The 20,035-nt window shown below is 35.0% G+C and overlaps 1 protein-coding gene and 1 long non-coding RNA gene across 2 annotated transcripts in view; one reads left to right on the top strand and one right to left on the bottom strand.

Moving 5' to 3' along the window:
* Positions 1-1,859: 1,859 nt before the first annotated feature.
* On the bottom strand, positions 1,860-3,286 carry LOC126977634 (uncharacterized). The gene is made up of 3 exons (XR_007732314.1): positions 3,188-3,286; positions 2,692-2,781; positions 1,860-1,944 (listed from the first exon to the last, which is right to left on the bottom strand). It is a non-coding gene; the product is annotated as an uncharacterized LOC126977634 (long non-coding RNA).
* Positions 3,287-6,982: 3,696 nt separating this feature from the next.
* LOC126977451 (Kv channel-interacting protein 4-like) overlaps positions 6,983-20,035 on the top strand; it is a 55,232-nt gene continuing 42,179 nt past the window's right edge. The window contains exon 1 of the mRNA XM_050826252.1: positions 6,983-7,119. The gene's annotated coding sequence lies outside the window, so the exon portion shown is untranslated. The remainder of the gene's footprint in view (positions 7,120-20,035) is intronic.

The raw sequence follows: 20,035 nt of genomic DNA, 5'->3' as shown, positions 1-20,035 counted from the left end.
GTTAGTTATAGGATGTGACATCACTTACTGCCACCCATTCCAAAAAGAATGCCTCAGAACTGAGAAGAATCGGCGCAACAAACTCAGCGGGCTTTTATTCATCACAAAATATGTGTACAAAGTAATATTGTACAATTAAACTTATTTTTTAATAGCCTCAGGGTGGTCAATCCATTCTCAATCTGTGGTGTCATTAAGAAAGTCATTTATGTTATAGTAACCGTTACCACACAAAAGTTTTTAACATTTCTTTTGAATATCGTAATTAATACTTTTGCTATGAACATTTCCTGGGATCTTGTTGTAAAAGCATATACGACTTAGCCGAGTAGTAGGCATCATAAGTTTATGTCTATTCCTGGTGTTGACATTATGGTTATGACAGTTTCTAGCAAATTCATTAATGTGCCTCTGAACATACATTACAGTGGGAAGTTACTACTAGTACATACTTGTACTAAAACTCAATATTTTCAAGTAACTACTAAGTATATTTTTCTCTCTCTCTGTTTGTTTGTTTACATTGAATTTATGTGGACGTCCAATGACAGACATCTCATTTTATGCATAATATCACAACAACTCATATTCCAGAAGTGTGATCTAGGTCCACGCATAAATAAAGATACATTCAAGTCGAAGCTCACACAATAATACGTATTGTATATCGGTTGGTGACAGGCGCCCGACTGAGACAGAGACCCAGTGTTCCATTTATAATATTATTAACATACAGCGGGACCCTAACACGATGAAATATACATTCTGTTTGATACAGAGGCGTCAATGTAACGAGACAAACACAAAACAACACAACCACTCGACAACTGTACGCCAAAATGTTCCGTAACATAAAACAAATACAGCTTGTATTGCCGTGCACGAAACATCCATCCATTAGGTCTTATAAAAAAACTTACAATCATCGTCACTTCAATTCAAACCAAATCCAGCCTTATTCGTAAGAAATAAGATTGAAATTCCCGTTACAATGTTTAAATAAGATTATTGGCATTGAAACCTTTAGAAAATATGTCGAAGGAACTTCAACAGACGGAGTGTCTGCTGCAGAAGTTATTAATGAGGATTATTCCTGGAACTTATTATCACAAACGGAAAGAAATATACAGCAATATATTATATATATACATATGTATGTATGTGTGTATGTTGAAATATTATTGGCAAATTCATAAAAAATAGTGTTTCATATATGTTTCATATAACAAAAAGAAGCTAGTATATATACGCACTCCTATATATATAAAACTGTTTTTTATGGATTTACCCATAATATTTCAAAACATAAAGAATTATTTCGTAAAAAATGCTTCCTCTTGTTATAATGAAATTGTTTCACAGCAGAACTGTCAAACCGTGCGTCAATAAATTGTCTCATGGAAAATAATTATGTCTATATAAATCAAATATTGGAAATAAAAATTATTATGTGTCTGCGCTATGCGTGAGCAAAGAGTATAATAATATATAGGGAAAAGAGAGCCCTCTCTACGCATTATGAGCTGTCTATTTGAAAACTAGCGCCATCTGGAAATTGGCCCCGAAAATAACTATAATATATTAGCTCGAAATTATGAAATTCATTTTTTATGTTGTGACGCAATTAAATAACTAACTCTACTTTTTAATGTAGGTATTGCAATTTTTTACCATGTTGAAATTGCGCGTAGAATTAGTTATTTAATTTTGCCACAACATAGAACATAAAGGATAGGATTTAGTAGTGTTGGTATGAGTAATAATGGTAATGGTAAATGAGGTAATTGGGTGGGAGAAATAAAAAGCAATTTTTGCATATTTATTTTTATTTTTATAAAGTTTATGTTTATCATAATATTGTTGGGCAGCTGTTTTTGTTTCGTCTTCACCCACATATGTTCACCATAATACGCTTGATCTTTGTGCACTGTGGAGCCATTAGATCTGTGAAAGAATGTTTAATTTACAAATTGTATAGTATAATATATGTATTATATGGTATTTAATAAATGGACAATATGAAAAGGGATTCAGTCAGTCTATATAATATATAAAAATAAATTGCTGTTCGTTAGTCTTGCTAAAACTTGAGAATGGCTGGATCGATTTGGCTAATTTCGGTCTTGAATATTTGTGGAAGTGCAATAAAGGTTTTGATAAGAAGAAGAATTTAATATGTACAGCACGACGTCTGTCGGGTCAGCTAGTAATGAATAAAAATATATTCAAAATTTCATTCCCACACGGACATTAGCTGTTCTCAATCCTATCAGGTACCAATGCAGCCTTCATCAAAAAAGACATTTGGCTCAATAGTCTTATGTCATGTCATGCATTAATCTGCTGTTATAAAATTACTGTCACATTTATGGTTAATGTTTGTTAAATAAAGACCTTTCGAATTTCTTACTATGTTTAATTTCTTTCTTTGTCAGGTGTGCTACTCCCTAACTTTGCTGACTCACATACTACAAAATAAATGATGGGCCATTACAAGAATCTTGCTTTTTTTGTCCCCAGCTCCGGGACTATGAGGGAACTACTTTGCCCACCTTGACAAAAGATCATAAACTATGGCAAATTTTATACAAATTTATTCAGCACTTTTTGGATAAAAAAGTATAAAAACAATATTTTCAAAAGAAATCAGAATCTTTCCCATTTGTAATATTAGTATAATAATATTAATACCTTTTCCAGCTGTTCTTTTAGGCTTGCTAATAAAACTATAATTATGTTCCAGCATCAAGCACCTTGCTGAAGTAAATTGTTGAGATGCATCTGAAATTGGAAATAATACTTATGTAGTTTGTTGCCCACTTTGTCAGAGTGAATTTTAACTATACTTTTTAAATCATTTCAATCGTAAATTTCAATCATAATGAAGTAGCACTCAGAAAATGTAGAACCAGGGCAGCATTTCTTAAGAGTCTAGAGCTCAAATTAAATCACAAGTTGAAAAAAGCTGTCAAACAAAACCATTATAGAAAAAAAGACATACACTACTCACAAAATTTAAAATTACAAAATTTTGTTTTTATTTATGGTTTAGTTGTGTATAATAGATAGAAATATATGATATTATATAATATTTTGGTATGTGTTCAAAACAAAATATAATCATTAATTTATATATTTATTATTATTGATAATAGCCAACAAAATGAAAAAAATATGTGAATTTTACCTGCAGCCACAGGTTGGAATGTTGTTGAAGTTGATGCCTTTTCTAAAATAAAGTTGCTCACATAGCCATTATTTTAGAAAAAGCACAGAGAGAGCCATCTGTAAATAATAAACATAATAATAGATTAATGATTATTTATTATTTGTATGCCACAGAGAACCGGAGAACTTTTATTGTGATTTGTAAAATCTTATGTAAATGAAATGAAATTATGAAGACTATATTATATGAAAACATGACATTAAGATCAAGATCAAATGTGGGATTTTCAATCAATAACATTTTATGGGCCCAAGATTTTAAAATTACAACCAAGAAATACATCAAAATTTTGTATGTCCATAAATAGTCATAATTTTAAGATGATACATAAAAGACATGGGATTAAAAGCAGAACAAAATCAAATTGTCAATGCCCATTTCTAGGCTAAATTTTGACAGATTTTTATCAGCAATTGATTTTAACTTTATAGTCTTTCTGAATATTTTATTCGAAATATGATATAATATCACTTACAGAAAGTCAATACTACCTATTGGAAAAAGTATACCTCAGACCTGAGAAGTAAGGACATAAGATACTTAGCGGGCTTCTTTTTTTTTGCATAAAAATATGGTTACAATGTTAAATCATACAATAAAATTTATTATTTAATACCCTGAGGGTGGCCGCTCCATGCCATTGTCACTTATGTTATAGTAACTAAGAATTCATCAGCTCCTGAAGGTGCCTCTTAAGCATTAGACATAATATAGATGAAAGACCACCTATTCAGTTATTTACTGAGTGTCGATATTATTTATTGTATAATTGCTCACTTTTATTTTTGATAATTTAAATTTATTTTATTATATTATTTTATTTTACATGTACTATTTTCACTGCCTTTATACATTGTAGACTGTAACTAAGTAATAATTGTAAAAACCTCAGTGGTTTCAATTGTTATGATAGAATTTTTTAAAATGTGTATTTTACTAATAAACAAATTATATGTATATATGTAAGCGGTTTCGTTCCATAGTAATCGTTTTTATAAGATTGGCAAGACTGTTTGTTTCCGGTAACTTTGTCAAATAGTAAGGTTACTGTAATTATAATAAACTTACAATCAAGAATAAAAACTGAGAATCATTGAGGTGCTCAAAATATTAAAGTAATTATTTATTGCATCGAGTCGAAGTCATTGTTTATTGTTGTCTATGCATAGGCATTGACTATTTGACGTTTGAGTAGGTATGTTTGTTGCACCACTTTACATATTATATTGTAATTGAAATGATTTGTAAAACAATTAAATTGTTAATCTGAATTTAAAAGAGTGGCAATGAGTATCTTGCTACTTCCTCTCATTAGCTCAACCCGTTACGAATTAGCGGTAGCATAAGTGTCATTTCCTTGACCTAGATGAATAAAGTGATTTGGTTGATGTGAATAGATATCATGGGGCTCCTGATGACGTCACATGTGGCCGTCATAATTATATTAGTGGAGCTGTGAAATCAATGACAACATAAAACGATTCTGTTCTCAGTTACAACTGAGAAGAATTCGAGGACTATTAGTTATTACTACTAGGATATTATTGAACCTGTTATTGCACATGAAAAGTGAACTAGTTACGAAACTATTATGGAACAACTACCAATTACAGATTCACACTAGTTAATGTTTATTACTCAAATAACATTTTAATACTTATAAAGATTATGTGTTTTGGTTGTGTGTGTATGAATGTACATGTGTATGTGTACATGTGTATGTGTATATGTGCGTATGTCTAATTATCAACTACTGGACTTCGATATATTTAATATTTTTTGTTTTTTGAAAGAGTTTTTAGTATAATAAGAGTCCCGTCGGTCTTCTTGTTCACTATTCCTCGCGTCCGTCTACGGTTCCTAGTTCTACGTTTCATAATTACAAGTTGATGCAATTACGACTCAATCCACTCGTAATACAATTTAAAATTAAACTCACATTAGATTACAAAGAGATTTGGAAGGACCTTCGTGTGCTTAAGCGAATATCAACTATAATGTGAGCGACATAAGGTCGGTTGTCGGTTGTCTGTATGACGGGTGAGTCGCGCATGCGTCATCATTTATCCGCCGCAAGAAGTCCGCGGTACTGGGAGTGTTGCCAGATCGCGATATTTGCACGATTTTGGCACGATAATGGTCCGTCGGACTTTGAATGTAATCTCCATCCATAACTTATGGTGCATGTATGTATTATGATTAAAAATCTTATTTTACATTATACGCAATAAAATAACACCTCATGGTGAAAATTTCAAGTATACTTTATAGTATTATGTAATAGTATCTATACATAAATAAAATTGGAGTGTCTGTTTGTAATATTGAAAACACCGTTTTTATTACATGTATCTGAATATATACTTATACTACCGTGCGTACACCAGAATAACATTTTTTACATTTGTCTGTTTGTTCCGGCTCATCTCTGAAATGGTAATAAGGAGGATAGGCTACGTTTATTTTAGAAAAAATGTTTTATTTTAGAAAAATAAAGAAATGTTGCAATGTCCAAGAAACGGTCTAACTCTAAAAATAATTTATATGGCAAAACAACGTTTTGCCGGGTCAGCTAGTATAATAATATATAATATACAAGGTATAATAATAATAATAATATTGACACATTTTCTACACAAATTATCTTGCCCCAAGTTAAGCATATATAGCCTGTGTTATGGGTTACAAGACAATGATATTATATTTAATACAATATACTTACTTAAACATACATAAATTCATTTAAACATACATGACTCGGAAACAAACATCCATATTCTTCATATAAATGCTTGCACCTACCGGGATTCGAACTCGGGACCTCTAGCTTAGTAGGTAGGATCGCTAACCACTCGGCTATACAGGTATATATGAAACGACACCTAAAAATTCCCAAACCAGTATTATAGAGCAAGTTGCAAGAAATTATTCTGGCCACTTGGTCGTGTCGCTGGAAACATTCTTCCTGTACCGTGCAGGTGACAGGTGACAGAGAACCTTGAAGCTTCAAAGATTTTGTTTAAAGTTTGCAAGAAATAATTAATTATTTTTAAAATGAACAAGAGGTCGAGATAACATACTATATGATTCAAATTGTCACGCTGATGCAGAAATAGTAGAGCTGGTACAGCCTCCACGCGGACCTCATCGCGGGCAGCAGTTGGTACAGAATAAGAACCCTGACCTGCAGGAATAGCGCGCCGTGCTCTTAATGCTATTGTTACCACCGAGCCAACCGTCCGATATCACATCACATTTGTTCCGTTGTGGCGCCATCTACAGGAACTACTGTACAGTTTATTGCTTACTCCACCCCAGTTTATATTTTGACAATTTGTTTTTATTTGTATTGTTTATCAAATCAATAAAATAATAATAATATTTACGCACATTAGTTGTTGCCCCAAGCAAGACATTGCCTGTACTATGGGTGCAAGATAACGATATATCTAACACAATATACTTACTTAAACATACATATAAATATTCATGACTCAGCGAAAAATATTTTTAATTCATCAAATAAATGTTTGCATCTACCGGGAATCGAATTTGGAACGTCTAGTTCAGTAGTAAAACAGTAAAAAATAAATGTCCTCACCAATCCCAGTAACAAAGGTTCTCATTAAAATGTTAATATGATTGTCCACGACGAATAGTCGTAATGGCCGAGTAGGGGGCTCGTAGTTGGCAACACCGAGGTGCTACGGGCCGCTCGGAGAGGCCACGTAGCAGCGTAGCGGTCCAGTCGAGTCGAGCTCGCCTTCACTAGAGGTGTCGTCTCGTAGTCCTCCCGTAGCGCGCGACCACCTGTGACGTAGCAGCCGACGCAGCCGTAGCTACAGCACGACACCTCCGCTACGAACAGCTTCCAATAACACAGACACACTGTAAGTATTTATTATGACTTTTATTTATAAACTGACTTTGTAAAAAAAAAAATTATTAGAACTTTGTTTTGTAATTCATTGTACGGCTGTAGGTCTGTTTGCGTTTTTTTTAATAGAACAGTCGATAATTTGTAGTTGTCTAAGTCTGAGGTTTACTTACTGTGGTAGTAAGTAGTAGGTAATATCGAGTGAGCGTTCTGATGAGGGACACCATGCAATGTGGACGTTGAAATATTAACAAAGACAGTTTGTACAAACAACGGCCGGAAGTCGATCGCTCGATTTGTTTTCATCAAGTTTTGGTAAATACTTGCACCGACAAGTAAAACTATAACTAATCGAATACATTTTGTTACAACAGCAATTTCTCAAAAAACAACTCAAGATTAACAGTTATTATCAGACTTTAAAATCATAAATAAATTAATCATTTTAAATCCTTAAAATTGTTTACTTTGGGATTATTATCAAGGTCAATTAAATACCATAACTACCACCGCCACGGTAACCAATGACCAAGAAATGGAGCAAGAAACTCTCCCACTGTTATTTAAAATCGGCTTTATTGAATATATTTCCGCCAGATTGTCTGATCGCTCTTTGTCCACTAAGATTCATTGAAAAGATTCATTGATGGATCTTTTTCCACTTTTATGTCCACTTTGATACATTAATAAAGACTGTTGTACATAGTGGATTTTTAACAAATGAGATAAGGGTGTAAGGGTGGTGATATACAAAACTCAAATAAACTACACTGGCCTGCAAAAGTTAGTATCACACTTTTCAAATTAAATTTTCTTCTTAACTATAGAAGGTAGTTAATATTAAAAACGTTTTGTTGCAAATTTTATAGGCTTTAATTCTTAGAAACTAAAATTATACATTAGTAACATTTTTAACTTAAAAAAGATAAAAAAATGAAAATAGACATTTTTAGTAAAACATGTTTAAAAAAATTAACTAAAATTATATTATATGTTATTTAATTTTTAATAACTGGTATTGCCTCCTCGAGCTCTGATTACAGCTTCGAGCCAGTTTGGCATACTGAACACTAGGTTTCGGAGCCGATGTTGGGGGTTATTCTCTCATTCTTCTACCAGGGCCTGCTTAAGTGCCCTGAGGGTAGTAGGTGGTGGTCTGCGATTTCTGACTAGCCTCCCAAGCTCATCCCAGGCGTGTTCAATCGGGTTGAGATCAGGACTTCTTGATGGCTAAGCCATCACGCTGATACCGACCTCCTGAATATACTCTTGTACGATATGAGCCGTGTGTGGCCGGGCATTATCATGCATCAGCATCGATCCATCACCCATATTTGCTAAATACGGCCCTGCATACTCATTGAGAATCTCTTGAGCATATATTTGCCCAGTGAGAGTGCCATTTTCTATGGCCACTAGCTCTGTGCGACCTTTTGAAGATATGCCAGCCCATACATGTGCACTGCCTCCACCGTATTGGACTCTTTCTGAGATGCAGGCTTGAAGGTATCGCTCACCAGGTCGCCTGTAAACACTTCGCCTTCCATCAGAAGTGTAAAGGGAGAATCGAGACTCATCTGCAAACTAAATTCTTGACCATTCTTCTTCATCCCACTGCATGTGTTCACGGGCGTATCGCAGTCTCGCTACTCGATGCTGTCTCTCGAGTTTTGGGCCACTCGCTGGTCTTCGGGGTTTCAAATTTGCTTCAGCAAGTCTTCTTCTCACTGTACTGTCACTAATGTAGTCCCTCCGGGTCTGAAGTAGCTGTTGCTGGACTTCAACTGCATTTTGGTGGCGATTTCTTAACACAGTGGAAATAATATAACGATCTTCTCGGGCACTGGTACACCTGGGTCTGCCATTACAAGGTCTCCTCAGATGGTGTCCAGTCTCTTCGTACCTTCGCTTTACCTTCTGGACCGTTCGTACCGTCACACCCTCCATTCTTGCAGTGCGACGCATACTGATGCCTAGTTCCAGAAAAGCCATGATCCTAGCACATTCTTCAACTGAAAGAGGCATCATAAATAAATGTTATGTGCTTTTTAGCATAAATTTTTAAAACAAGACCCATCGATCTTGAAAAAAATTCAAAACAGAAAGAAAAATGTGAATGGTAAAATTGTTTTTCGGCAACGTCCACTTTGAAAAAGGAATGGTTTTGTTTTTGAAGTTTTTTTCAGCCAATTCTTAAAAGAAGGTTACCGACTATAAAGTTTTTATGTACAAAATTAAACTCTCTTTGGAGTCCTTTTTATTTCGAAAGTATATCTTGTGAACTTAAAACGTTATCCCAATTTTAAAAGTGTGATACTTACTTTTGAAGGCCAGTGTATATTACTACAATCTATCAGAACCTTGCACCATTAGAAGAAAATCTAGCAAATTGCATTTTTCCGATTCTAGCGTTCTTATAGGTGATGATAGCAACAGTAAATAAAGTTAATAATCGTTTTAAGCGTTGGTTTCACTAGAATACGGCCTGGAAATATCACGCAGTTTTATAATGTTAAACACTCTAGGAGAAGACGTACAGCTCAAATCAAATTTATGCCTTTGTTCACCACTATAAAACCGAAATTATAAACATAAACACATATTGTATTGGGCACTTGTTAGAAAAACTGACGAAATACACTGGCGGAGACATTTAAGTATAAAATATGCAAATAAACACAAAAAAATATGTAATGGCCATAAAATAAAAAAAACGACCCGTGTTACGTTAATTTTTGTAATTTAATGTAATTTTTTATGTTTCCATTGTACATAATACAATTTAAATTCGTAAAATCTTTTTATTTAAAACACACTTTTCTATTTGGAATATAAACATATTGTATGAAGCTCAAAAAATATTATTGTGTAGCAGCAAGGCCTCCAAAACCAATTGCTGTATATTTAATTGTAAATCTGTCCATAATTTCACGAGTTTACAAAAGGTTTGTGGAGACAGATTCTTTCAAAAGTAGAAATGGTACCGTCAGACGCCGTAGGGTAGAAGAACTTCGTCTTGACGACAAGTTTCCTAATTATTGTGACAACTTCATTCCGAAATCGCTTTCTTCTCTCTAATGCTATTATAAATATTCTCCACGAGGTGTGTGACATAGCAGTTAGTGCATGAGCCATATGAAGAAGGCATCATCAAACATCCGTTTGGACAATCGAATTGTCCAAAATTGTCTGCAGCTCAGAGACATGGTGCAGACACATAAAATTCGCTCGTTGCATGAAAACTTGGACAATTGAACTGATTAGAAATGAGGCTATGTATCATTCCCTGATTAGTGTAGAATTTGTTGATATGGTGCAGTTGGTCGCAGTCTAGTCAATCGTCGACCTAGTGATCACTAAGCTTTGATATTGCATTTAACTGAGGGTTCCTTTTTCATTCGGGTCGTTTAGATATGGACTTATCTTGTGGGGAAACTCTAACGAGGCTAATAGGGCTTTCGTAGCCCAAAAGAGATGTTTAAGAGCTATGACAGGAGCTTTTTACTTAGATTCGCGTGAACCACTGTTTAAAGAAGTACGTCTTCTTCCATTTCCCTGTATGTATATAGACGAAATATGTATCTTTGTCAAACAACATGACCATTTATTTACAAAAGCAAGAGATATTTATCCGAGAAATACAAGAAACGGTGACAGGCTGGTGATTGCACGAAAATTTCATAATGCATCCTACGGAAAATGTAGCTATGTCATGTGTATAAAAATATTTAATAAACTCCCTCCAAGCTTACGCGTATTAGCCGTCCAACGATTTAAAAAGGATCTCTTTACATGGCTTATAGATAAATGTTTTTATTCCATAAATGAAATGTTGACACATTAGTTTAAATTAAATTGACTTTAAAATATATATTAATTCTAGTCTTTAAATAATGACATTTAAAAATAATAATTATAATTTAAATTGCTAAAATATTAACCATAAAATCAGAATCATCAAACAATAATTTAATTTTAGCTAGTTATAATATGTCTTTGGAAGTTATTATTCACTATTCTATTTCACCATTATAAAATTTCAGTTTTTTTGGAGTGTTCATAAGTAATGGTATCCTGTTTACGATGAATTGATATTCTAATGTAAATAGTTGAAACTTATATATATATTAATTAGGTATAAACGTTTTACTAAAAAAATATTTTTTTAATCACTTGGTGTATTATATGAGAATTGATCGGATCGTGTTGTGGTAGTAGTTACGCTCGTCAGAATTTAATATTAAATAATTATTTTCTCGCGAATATTGATCAAATTGTAAAACGATTTTTTTCGCAAAGGTGTAACTCGTGTGTGTGAATATTATTAGCTCTTTCCGCCTTTTTGCAACAGTGATAATACAGAATTAATAAGTGAGATTGTAAGTTACAATTATATTTAAACGTGGGTACCGACAAATATTGTTTGCTACGACAGCGCCAACGTATCATCGGTCAACAAAACGACCATGAGCAAGTGCGGAGCGTGTGGCAAATTCCTCTCCTCGATAGGAGCCGCTAGTTGTACCATCTGCCCCAGTCTTTACCATAAGGGATGCGTGGGTGTACCGGATACGGCCACTATTATAAAAGACTGGGTTTGCCCAGATTGTAAAAGGAGGACCAAGAAGGGTGATATTAAACTGTATGAAACACCCATACCGTGGGTGTAGGATTACAAATACTTAGGAGTCACGTTCAACAGCAATATGAACTTCAAGAAACATATTGATACGGTATGCAATAGAGCCCGATTTGTCCTCAGTCGCCTTTATCCACTTGTGTGTGGGCGAAGCAAACTTCCGCTCAAAAACAAAGTGACGCTGTACAAAACCATCGTACGGCCCATACTGTCATACGCAAGCGTCGTTTTCGCGCACACCCGACCGAGCTACGTTTGCAAGTAGTTCAAAATAAATTCACGCGCATCGCAACCGGAGCCCCGTGGTTTTTTCGAAACGTTGACCTTCACCGCGACCTAGAGCTTCCGACGATAGCTCAACACTTTAAAGAGATCTCGCGACGCTTCTTTGACAAGGCGCCTAACCATCCCAACATCTTGGTTAGGAAGGCATGCGGGTACACCCCCCTTCACCATAGTCTCAACCCAATAAGACGTCCCAGACACGTAACGGTAGACCCGGATGACGACATCACCATCGCGAATACGACACCCACACAAACACCGACACAGACACGCACACACCGCCTTCGCAGGCGTAGGCGCGGTCAACCACCGCAAACCACTGGCACTCGTCACTCTGACGATGGCCAGCGGCCCGCACCCTAGCACACATTGTTTTGATACCCGACGAGACGTTAGTCCTCGTCCTGTAATCGTTTCACTACACTCACTAACACACGGACTGACTGACGGACTGACATACACCACTTACACAACCACAAACACACTCCACAAACAGACACAAACACGAACATACATGCACACTAACATTTACACTACTTACATAAAAACATACATACATACAATCATAAACACATACACACACACTTACATACATTACACTAAACATCACCACACTCGCCGGCGAGTGTGTTCTTCTCATCTTTTCATCTTCATTTCCATTTTCATTCTCTCTCCTTCCCACAAGCACACAGCCGGTCTGAGGTTCGAGTCTCCTTAGGAGACGCCCCGCGACTGTTGTTGCGTAGTCTTTGCGGCCTCCACGGCCCACGTCCTACTTCGCTGTGAAAGCCAGGGCTGCTAACAGCACAGAGGAGGTTTTAGTCGGTATGGGGCCTACGCTTACGCGGACACTCGAGTCCGACATATTACGCCCCGTTCCGGGGCGTAAATGCGTAACAGTATTTCCTCCTCTCAAAAAAAAAGCACTGACTTACAGGCTATAAACTGGGATAACATATTAACACTACATGATGTCAATGAAATGGTAGGTAATTTTAATTCACAAATCCTTGCACTTTTTAATCTACATGCTAGAATTAGAACAGCTAGATTTAAAAAGAAATCCCACCCTTGGGTCACAGACTCTATTAAATTAATGATAAGACTGCGTGACAGAGCACTAGCGGAGTATCACAGAACAAAACTTGACAGTAAAAAAGAATATTATAAAAGTTTAATGATGTATGCATGCAATGAAAAAGTAGCATATTTTAAATTTAATATAAATAGTAAAATCAAACAACCTAAGCAATTATGGAAAAATATAAAAAAAAAAATTACCTAAAGTTGGAAGTGAACTCCCTTTGCACTTTAATGACCCTAATATGATTAACAGGCACTTCTTGAAGACACCATCAGTTCCTAACACACAGCTTTCTTACATTACCTTTTTTGAATACCATAAATTTAATGATGCTATATTTCACCTTGAGACAATATCCTTCCTCTTACTCTTTGATAAGAATTATAAAATCATTGAAATCCAAAGCTGTAGGATGTGATGGTATTAGCTTAGATATGGTTTTATTGTCTTTACCTAATTCTTTAGACGCAATTAAATGTATTATAAATACATCTATAACAACTGGTGTTTATCCTGATTGCTGGAAGCAGGCTGTAGTGAGGCCTCTGTCTAAAGTTCCTAACCCTGCTGAGGTTAAGGATCTCAGACCTATAAGTATCTTGCCATGTCTCTCAAAGGTACTGGAGAAAGTAGTATGCGAGCAGGTTACAGGTTACCTGGAGAAAAATTATATGTTACTAGAGACACAATCAGGTTTTAGGAAATGCCGGAGTACAGTGACCGCATTGCTTGATGTCACTGACAACATACTTAGTTTGCAAGACAGTGGTCATTGTACTCTTCTTGTTCTTTTGGATTTTTCTAGGGCATTTGAAACAATAAATATCGATATAATGCTATCAAAATTAAATTATTATGGATTTGATTTTGCTGCATTAAAATGGTTCAAAAGCTACCTATGTGAGCGTCACCAATGTGTACAGCTGTCCCACAACAGTTCTTCCTCCTTGACATCTGACATTTTACCGGTTGTAGAAGGAGTACCGCAAGGTTCTATTTTGGGCCCCATATTATTTATTTTATACACAGCAGACATCAAAAGCCATATCAGACATTGCAAATACCACTTTTATGCTGATGACACCCAAATATATATATCTTGTAAGCCAAGTGAAATAGATAATGCGGTCCAGTTGCTTAGTAGTATTATGTTGTGGGCCCAGAAAAACAGTCTATGTCCTAATCCGGTGAAATCAAAATACATAATTTGTGGCACCAACAAACAGCTGAGCAGTTTAAAGTCTTCACATGACATTATCTTGATGGGTGAACCCATTGAACGTACATATGTAGCACGTAATCTTGGTCTTCTTCTCGACAGCAAACTGAGATTCCATGATCACAACACTAGCCTAGTCAGTAAGTAGTCTTTTTACAGGCTGAAAGTATTATACAAGATGAGACCTTATCTGTCAAAGGAGATGCATATCCGTCTTGTTGAAAGTCTAGTTCTCTCAAAGCTGAATTATACAGATGTTGTCTTTGGCCCACGTTTAGTTTCTGTAACTAAAAAAATGATTCAGAGAGTCCAGATGCATGTGCCCGTTTTTGTTTCAATATAAAACATAGAGACCATGTCACCCCTTTCTTGAATAAGCATTCAATGTTAAAATGAAACATCGGCGAAAACTTCATTTAGCTTGTATCCTTTTTGGTGTATTGAAGTTCGAGAAGCCAAAATACCTTTATGACAAACTATCTAGAACGGCTAGTCTTAGGTCGTGTGGGTCACGGCAGTGTTCTGAGAATGGTTATTGAGAAGCATCGATCGGCGTCATTTAGAGGGAGCTTTCGTTACTCGGCATCCAAATGTTGGAATAACATCACACCGCCTATTAGAAATTTAAAAAGTCTATCCTTATTTAAAACGAAATTAAGACAATTTCTTTTACAGGAGCAAAGAGCACAAGAGAACTTGGCTCAAGATATGAGTGTAATACAGGTTAGATTCAGATTGCTCTTGTCTCTTTAGTACTATAGGATCTTCCCTCTTAAATAAATAAGTGATTCGATTGGCAACCGAACTAATTATCTATTTTCGTTCTGTAATCATAGTTCATTTTAATAATATATTTATCTAGTAGGTACTTATTCTTTGTATGGTGCTAGTATTTTTATTATCATTTTGGTTTTGATTGTATTACACTGCAAAATAATGTCGTAGGTATTTTTTAGTTCAAAATTGTAAGCCTAATGCACAATATAAAATGAATAACATATTAGTTGACAATAATTGTTTGTTAATGTAATGTGGCTCTAGAAGTCCTGTAATTATTTTGACAGTTGACAGTGTCATCTGTCACCTAGACAGTTGGTTGACGCTTGAGGACGCTTGAAGACCACAGAGCAAAAAACCATCGGTTCGATACTGGTTACACCGAGAAAGTCGCAAATGAAAACGTATAATTCACAACAAAATTAAAAATTATAAAAATCATAGCGTACATTCGTATTGGGACAGCTTCAAGGTCACAGAATGGCTCAAGCGGAAGATCGGCGCTGGACATACATGATGTGTGTCAGCATATGCCGAGCTTGTGCCTATTTGCAGCTGATGTTTGAGCTTCTTTTATTTCTATTATGTTTAAGTTTCATTTTAATTTTAAGCTGTAATATATTTTGTTTTGGTAAGTTTACTTTTGTTAATTACACATTTTTTAGCTGCAAATAAAATATTTTATTATTATTATTATTATTATATCCTAATAATGGATTTTTTCACACTCATTTGTGCTTGAAAATCCACTTTGTACAACAGTCTTGATTAATGTATCAAAGTGGACATAAAAGTGGAAAAAGATCCATCAATGAATATGAAAATGAAAAATATTTATTTCAGTAACAAAAATGGTACAAACATAATAGTGGATGTGACCTTCTATTAAGTGAAAAACACCTGTGCCAGAAGGCCACGCTCTTCCATATCAATTAAAATTAACAGTACCAAAAACTAGGGATCACAAATTAAGTCTAAAAATATAACGTAACAAAAGAAAAATATTATACAAACAGGAAGTCTGTGTGTGTGTGTGTGTGTGTTTAGGTGTAGGTGTGTGTGATGTGTGTTATTGTTACTTTTCGTAAAACACTACTTATTGTTATATTATATCAAGAAGGTATACCTAAAATTTACTCATATATATATTAATATTACGTGTATCAATGAATCTTTTCAATGGATCTTAGTGGACAAAGGGTCTGATCGTTGGGGTGTCGCTCGTGAGTCATGAGCCTTATTCTTAAACATTTTAATTTATTTATAGATTATTGAACAGTAACAACACTTAAGGCTGTCAATTATCTTGTAAGTCTACTACAGTGAGTAACAATTACTACTCAACTTGCGCGGTAGAACGGAACTGAGTGACGTGGGCTATATTTGTTTTAAATAATGGAGATCTCTATGAAAATTGCAATAATGCCCTTTTTTTATTAAAATAAGGGACGAGACTAGCAGTACGTTCAGCTGATTGATTGATACGCACTGCCCATTACAATGCAGTGCCGTTCAGGATTCTTGAAAGACCCAAAAATTCTGAGCGTCACTACAGCTGCACCCGTCATTAATTTCCCTAGCTCCGGCGCCCTTCAGGCCGAAACACAGTAATGCTTTACACATTACTGCTTCACGGCAGATATAGACTCCGTTGTGGTACCTATAATCTAGCCGGCATCCTGTGCAAAGGAGCCTCCCACTGGTGAACAACATTTTGTGTTTATTTAGAATGAGGCTTACATTTTTACTTCTATCTATTTATTTATTGTCTAATTAGCACGGCAGTGCCACTTACACTAAATATAAAAATATAAATCTAATGCTGCTAAATTTAGGCTGAATTAAAATGGGGCAGTAAATTTTTTGCAAATACAGCAGCCGGAAAATGATTCCACAAAGTCGGTGTTAAACGCAGAAGATTCGAGACAAAGCGAGACTGTGGGATGTCGGATGTTAACGTCATGCGGGTTTAACGATATGTGCGGGGATAACAATCATTTGAACAACAACTATCGCTTAGAACAGTTCATCACCGTGATAAATGCTATAGAAGATACAGAGAGAACCCGCATGTCTACGTAACTACAAAGAATCAAGCTGATCGTCGATTGTAAAATAAGTTTTAAGTCAACATAGGGCTCAACCCTTGAAGGAACATAGTTTCAACCAAACTCGTACACTTACAATATACTAGCGCAAAGATAGACTCAGCTAGAGAGAGAGAATATTATCTCTAACGAAGATACAGCATGGAAAAGGAACGTGAATCTATTACTTCTGTAACCAACTTTGATAGACAAGTTGTAAACAGTCAGTCATGCTTACAATTAGCTGTTTAGCTTTTTTTCAATATTAAACCACTAACTAGTTTAATCTAACTCTATGGTAGAGATTGTGCTTCTAGATGTCTTTATCAAGAAAACTCTAATCCCCCCTTTCCCGATTCGCAAAGTCATTTATACATTTATGTATCATTAATTTATTAATTGCTCCAACAGGATGAGCACCAATATAATTTAATAAAAACTAACACAAATATCTTTTACGTTTCACCGAAATTATAGGTGACAAATTTTGAAAGGGACATAAATAGAACATTTAATGTAATGTTAAAAGTTTCAGAAAATTAATATTGAAACATTATTTAATTATAATAATTATTGGTAAGGAGGAGGAGAGAGATAACAAATTAACAAGTATTACAACCTTATTCACTGTACAAATAAATGGTATAATATAAGCATTTTACAATTTTAAATTACTTAACATTATGGGAAAGAAATTATATTTGAGCTCGGAAAATCGGAGGAGCATATTAAAAACTAAAAGTATATCAAATAAATAACTATCATATAAATTGACTAAAGAGTATTTATTACGAATCCAATATGACGGCTTTTATTGCCGACTGAGAGCAGTTCAAAGAAATTCCGAGCTCTTTTATTGAGTCTGCAATTGTGAAAAGTTTAAATGAAATGTCTAACAGTAACTGTTCACTGACATTCTTGCAGCGCTACAAGTAGTTATGTCCGTCGAGAAAATATCGTGAGTTCTATCCCGCCTGCGACATATTCAATAACATTTGATAATTGATTCAGTTAACTGTTTCTTATTGTGAAACATTAATAATTGACGTTATTACAATCGAACAGTCTTCCGTCTATTATAGTTGGCCAACTATAAACATCTTCTTTATTGAAATTTGAGTGATTTTTAATTTCGATGGCTTCACGTACCAGTCTTTGGAGATATCTACTCTCTTTTACCTAAGCTTTTGGTTGGTCGTACCGGATGTAGTGGTTAGGACGGTCTGTTATATGTTCACATACAGCTGACTTAGAGTGATGTCGGTGTTTGATATCCGCAATGTGTTCTTTAAGTCCGCTTGAGATATTATTCCGTTTGGTTTGCCCAATGTACGACAGGCCACAGTCGCAAACCAGTTTATAGACACCTGCATCTTGCAGTGGAAACACTTTACTGATCTCAAAAATTGCTGGACCTTCTTGTGTGTCTTGAAAATAGTATTAATTGAAGCTCGTTTTAGGATCCTGCTATTTCTGTCTGTAATACCCTTTACATATGGCAGGTAGGCTGGTTGACGTTGCACTGTTGGCGCCTTAACTCTGTTCCGATGCTGACAAGGAAGCCGCAGTTTGTTCTCATGGAGTACTTTCTTAATATGCTGTAGCTCCTCATTGAGATGGTCAGCATCAAATAGGTGGTGGGCTCTCTGAAACAAACATTTACCGACAGAAAGAAGTTGTAATGGGTGGTGATGGGATTCACCGATTAGGTACCTATCTGTGTGAGTTGCCTTTCTGTAAATTGCTTTGCGTATACCGAAAAAATCCAAAAAAGGCAGTCGGTTGTTGCTTTCTTTTTCAAGTGTGAATTTGATATTTGAATGAATTGAAATGGTGAGAAGTAATTATGGAAAACAGACAATAATCTTTGAGGGAGTTCAGATATATAACAACCTGCCCTCAGAAATAAGAAATGCCAAACAATGACTTCTTTTAAAGCGCGCCTCCAAAGGCATATACTCAATAATTATGAAACGTTTCATTAACATAAGTGGGTTGTTTTATCTCTTATCTATTTGCCTAACATTGTATTGCATTCTGTACGTACTAAAACAATTGTTTGTAAAGTACCTACTTTAATTGTTAAAATGTTAATTTCTCATGTAAGTGACAATAAGATTAGAAGATAAGAAGGTCTTAATGAGATTAAAGTTATTTAAACCTAAACCTAACGTATTTAATGAGCGCGTCAGTTCAATGAAGTCCAGTTCTATTAATAATCTTATTCAAATGAAAGCGATAAAGACTGCTTGCAGCGGATGTTTAAATGAGGCTTACTTATTATAAGAACTTATATTCAATTATTGAAGTGCAACCTGTGTGTCAGTAATTAAATATTAGTGACTGTCATTGAAGCAATAGTGTGTGCCGTCGTGTTCCACTGAGGAACCGCTCATCATGAAGGTGACTACTTGCTTTTTAAACAAACTTTATAAAGTAATTATTTTAAGATGTGCATTGTGCATGAACCTCTTAACTGCATATGAAGCCCTGGTACATGTTTGCAGGATGACACATGATTTCATTCCGCTATGAAGACATTACTATCACCGCTACCATATTTATGTTCTCTTGGTCTCATATGACAATTGACTCTTATTCAACTATGATCGACTGGTACCAAACACTGTTTAGTCAAAATCCAAATCAAAAATATTTATATTTCATAGGTAAATCATATTACACTTGAAATGTGTAATTTTTTTTCATACTCGTACAGCTCATTCGGAAGGCAGATTTCCTCAGAGAAGAATGAGCGAGAAACTCTAAGGTTGCTCTTCAAAATAGATTAGGTGTTACAATATATTTAGGTATTTTTATTGCACTTTACAAATCATT

Source organism: Leptidea sinapis, chromosome 2, assembly GCF_905404315.1.
Source record: "Leptidea sinapis chromosome 2, ilLepSina1.1, whole genome shotgun sequence".
NCBI lineage: Eukaryota > Metazoa > Arthropoda > Insecta > Lepidoptera > Pieridae > Leptidea > Leptidea sinapis.
This window is presented reverse-complemented; position numbering and strand designations above follow the sequence as displayed.